This window comes from Myotis davidii, unplaced genomic scaffold (genome assembly GCF_000327345.1).
Source record: "Myotis davidii unplaced genomic scaffold, ASM32734v1 scaffold2091, whole genome shotgun sequence".
Lineage (NCBI taxonomy): Eukaryota > Metazoa > Chordata > Mammalia > Chiroptera > Vespertilionidae > Myotis > Myotis davidii.
In genome coordinates, this window is record NW_006282603.1 from 103800 (window position 1) to 109151 (window position 5352).

Consider the following 5352-nt stretch of genomic DNA (forward strand, 5'->3'; position numbering starts at 1 on the left):
GCAGAGGCAGCGGATCGATGTTTCTCTCCCATCGATGTTTCTAACTCTCTATCCCTCTCCCTTCCTCTCTGTAAAAAATCAATAAAATATCTCTATATATAAAAGCCCAGTGACCAAACAGTGGAACAACCAGAACGACCGGTCGGCCAGTCGCTATGATGCATACTGGCCACCGGAGGGCAGATGCCCAATGCAGGAGCTGCCCCGGGTGGTCAGTGCGCCGTTAAAATAATAGTAAGTAAATAAATATATTTCCCTGACAAACACACACTGCCTACAAAGGCGAGGTCTGTGCCTGGGCGTGCAGTCCCCGATGTGCATCTTCTAGGACACGAAGGGGAGAAAGCAGAGTGAGTATGGCAGGACGGGGAGGCGGTGACAGAATGCGACGCACAGAGGAAGCTAATAGATAAGAAAGCAAAACCAGCTGAAAGAAGATGCATCTTCCTCAGAGACAGCGAATTGCTTTAAGTCCAGCAGGCGAACAATAGACGCGAATTAAAAAGGAACAGGGAACCCTGACCGGTGTGGCTCAGTGGGTAGCACGTCGGCCTGTGGACTGAAGGGTCCCGGGTTCGATTCCGGTCAGGGGCATGTACCTCAGTTGCGGGCACATCCCCAGTAGGGGGCGTACAGGGGCAGCTGATCGATGTTTCTCTCCCATCGATGTTTCTAACTCTCTATCCCTCTCCCTTCCTCTCTGTAAAAAATCAATAAAATATCTCTATATATAAAAGCCCAGTGACCAAACAGTGGAACAACCGGAACGACCGGTCGGCCAGTCGCTATGATGCATACTGGCCACCGGAGGGCAGATGCCCAATGCAGGAGCTGCCCCGGGTGGTCAGTGCGCTCCCACAGCAGGAGCAGCCGCTCAGAGGGCAGGTCCACAGCCACGCAGCTGACGGAGGTGAGCGGTGCTCCCACAGCCGGCAGATCCCTACAGGCCACGCCCCCCAGCAGTGTACGAATCGTGCACTGGGCCTCTAGTAAAAAAATAAAAAATAAATGAAAAGGAAGAGGGGTCACCATGCTGTGACCACAGGATAGCGACGGACAAAAGCATCCATAATCCTCAAGTGTGTTCACGCGCCGGGCCACACACCCACGCCGGCTGCGCGACACAGAAAAGCGACAGGAGACGGACTGGCAGCCTGTAAGTGCCCTTCTCTCTCCTTAGCAGCCTCAGCGAGGAAAAGGTGAAAAGGTAAACGGTGGATCACTAGCTGTCCAAAGAAAAGCTTCCCTCCTCACAGAAAAATTTTAAACATTATAGCCACTAACACAATTTTGAAAAGCACCAAACAGGTGACATTCTCTGATGATTACACAGTAAGAGTCCTAACTTGTTAACTAACAGGGAAGCGTATTCATTCATCAAACCTTCCGAACGCCCACGACATGCAGGGCACCGCCAGCTGCTGCGGAGGCCACTGTAGAAACGTAGGATCTACAGTCAGTGAAAAGCTTCCATTTTACTGTCTGTGGAGTCGGATCGCGTTTGGGGTGAGCTCTGAGGGGGAGGCAGGCTAATCCTGTGTTGAATTAACTTGTTTAGGAGATGCGGATACACACAAACGGAAAGGCGGGGGTACCGCCCAAAACATCAACAACGGTTACTTATCCTAACTTTCTATTCCTTCGTCAAGTTGGTTTTTTTTAAGCCCAAATCACGTTGCCCTTATAATGAAATCCAAAAATGAGGTTTTAAAAACCAGAACAAAGCCCAGCTGGTGAGGCTCAGGGGTTGAGCGTCGACCTAGGAACCAGGAGGTCAGGGTTCGATTCCCGGTCAGGGCACAGGCCGGGTTTGGGGGCTCCATCCCCAGCAGGGGGCGTGCCGGAGGCAGCGATCCACGAATCTCTCTCATCATTGATGTCTCTCTCTCTCTCCCCCTTTCCCTTCCTCTCTGACATCAATAAAAAACATATATAGTTTTAAAAAGACAGAACAAAACAGCCCTTCCAAAATAAAACATCCTGATTATCTGTCTGCAAACTACATAGACCGGTGATGGCGAACCTTTTGAGCTCGGCGTGTCAGCATTTTGAAAAACCCCAACTGAACTCTGTGCCGTGTCACACATAGAAATTTTTTGATATTTGCAACCATAGTAAAACAAAGACTTATTTATTTTATATATTTAAATGCCATTTAACAAAGAAAAATCAACCAAAAAAATGAGCTCGCGTGTCATAGGTTCACCATCATTGACATATACTGTAAAAAAATAATAAATTCAAATCATCTCTATGCCTATGCCTTTAAATAAAAACAGGTTATTCAAAGCTATACATAAACTCCTATTACACACACACACACCCCATTTTCAGGAAATGAATGCTGCTCCCTCATTTGTCACGTCCCTGCAGCCAGCAGGATAAACAAACAGAGGCTCACTTTGGGCGCTCCCAAATCCAGGCCCAGGAAGGGACACACGTACTTAAGTGGGTGGTGAGCAAACAGCTCCCGGTGAATACCCCCCCCCAACGGATCTTCCCCCAAAGGACACCCTAACCTTTCCTGCAGGCCCTGCCCCCTGCCAGGGGCTCCCCTTAACCCCCGTCTGCGACCCGGGAAAGATCAACTCGCACAGGCTGTTTTCCCCCGAGCCTGCTGGGGCACGGGAGGTGCCAGAAGGGCAGGCACACCCCGTTCCATGGCACGCCGCTCTCTTGTGCTTCACTGAAGTTGCTTTTTTTTTTTTAACTGAAGGCAAGACCCTCCACCAGCAAAAAAAGATTCTTTGTGATCCTTTTTTTTAATGATTTGCAGAGATTTCCCGACGGCTTGTGGCTTGTTTTCATTATCTTTTAAAATATATATATATCATTTGCCCTCACCCCCACATTTAAATGACTGTTGATTGATTTTTGATTTCAGAGAGGAAGGAAGAGGGGGAAAGAGAGAGAAACATCCATGAGAGAGAATCATTGATCAGCGGCCTCCTGCACCATTGAGCCCGCAACCCGGGCATGTGCCCCCAGACGGTCGCTCTACCCACTGAGCCACATGGGCCAGGGCTATTTGCGATACTTGCTTTATGAAGGCGGTCTGGAACCAGACCCACAACATCTCCAAGGTGTGACTGTCATTTGCCAGATTACACAGGGAGGAGGGGAACACAGCCAGGGTGTGTATGTCACATACAATCAAGTGCGTTTTTCCTACTTCAGACGTCAACCCGTCACCCGCTGGTGTGTGGGACACATGCGCCAACCGCGCCACACTGGCCAAAGAGGGCTCTGTGATTTTCACACTGAAAAAGGCGGTCACGCCTACTGCCAGACGCCTCACAATGTGATTTCAAAGGAAAAGACCCATCACACGCAGGTGAACAAGAAATCCCGGCTTCTCAGGCACAGGCTCAAAACATAGGCACGAATCCTTATGGCCATGCGAACAGAAGGCAGAACCCTAACGTTTTTCGTGCTTTTGGTTCATTCATTTCCAGCCTTTCGATCTACGTCGCTCCCGACGACCTAAAACTCTGGCAATGCAATCTGCACTCCGTGCCCTCGAGAGGCTCTTGCTGTTGGCACCGGAGTCAAGAAACAAGAACTGTTCCGAGGGCACGGCTGCTGACAGCACAACAAAGTAAAAACAAAAACAACCCACAACCGAAACGCCCGTGAGTGACGGACGATGAAGGCATCGCTGCGCGGCAATGAGATGAACAGACTACGGTCACACGCAATTTTTACAAAGCCCAGAAGAAAAAGCAAACGGAAAAACGTACAAATATTATGTCACGCAACTTTTTTTTTTTTAAAGACAAGGGGATGATAAACACAAAACCTACCAGACTAGACCATTACCTGGGCGAGGAGAGGCAAGGACGGGTAAGAAACACAGAAACAGATGAAGTTTTGGGGGATCTTCCAGGTCTAGGTTTGGGGGTGGAGTCATGGATTTTACTACGTTCTACTTCTTTATACGGTATTGTGTTACACAGTCGTCTTTTGTGGTACATTAAACACGTATTACATATTAAACATATATATGTGTGTGTGTGAGTGTGTCCATATATATGGAGGACACGTTTTTATTGATTTTAGAGAGAAAAGGGAGAGGGGGTGAGACAGAGACACACCTATGGGTTGCCTCCCGGAATACACCCTGACCTGGGGTGGAACCTGGGACCCTTCAACTGCATGGGGGGGGGGGTGTGCAAGCTCCTACCCACTGAGCCACACCGCTGGGCCGTGGGAGGTGTGATCGGTTTGGACACAGGGAAGTTCTCCCCAGGATCAAGATAAATAGTCCACAGCCCTGGCCCGTACAGCTCAGTGGATAGAGCCTGGCCTGCAGACGGAACAAGCGCACAGGCCCGGGTCACAGGCTCCATCCCCACTAGGGGGCGTGCAGGAGGCGGCGGATCCACGATTATCTCTCATTGATGTTTCTCTCTCTCTCTTCCCCTCCCTCTCCCTTCCTCTCTGCAATCAATAAAAAAAAATCTATTAAAAAAAAAGTCCACCAACCCTTAAAATTACCTCCTGTGCCCTTGGGATCCCTGCACCTCCCCTTCCATATATTTCCATTTTGTTTATTTTATTAATGCATACAACAGGTTTTATATATTAAGCAATCCTAGAGCAATTGTCTTTTTTTTTTTTTAATTTTTCATGGTTCCTGAGCCCAGCAGCATTCAACAGTATCGACCGAAAGAAAGCGTTGCAAAGCTAAATTTTGGGGGAAATGTTTAAATTTGGGGAAATTTCAATGTGCATTTATTTGGCAGGAAAAACTTTTCCCCACCCCCAATACCTGGACTTTGAGGACCCGAGCAGGGAGGGGGCCCTAAAAATAAAAATAAATAAAAATAAAAATGGTAACATAATCGTTACATAATTAAGCTCAACATCCAAAGTTTGTGGGTCTTTGGGGTTTAGGGGATACTGGGGTCTAGACACGTAGCGTCACCGCGTTGCACCCTTGAGGCTAATATCACGTGCCAACTACACTTTAATTAAAAAAAAAAACTTTTTGAACAGTGTAGGGGGCGTTTGTCACTTTAAGAAATAAAATAAAATCCCGGATTTTGCAAAAAGGAGCTTGCAAACCATCCCAGACCGCCGCCCCGCGTTGACGGCCGGGAAACGGGTCCAAATAAAAACGTCCCCACGCTGCGGGCAGGTCCCGTCGGGCCACGACTTCCGAGTCGTGAAAACAACAACAAAAAAACAACAAATCACGACAGCGCGTTGCCCGCGCGCGGCCCCGAAATAAAGTTAAAATCGCTCCCAACACCCACGGGACTGGCCCGCGCGACCCCGAAAGTTACGACGTCGAAGGGGGGGGAGTGAAAAATGCACAAACTCTGGACCCAGCCGCCCGGGAGCGCGACC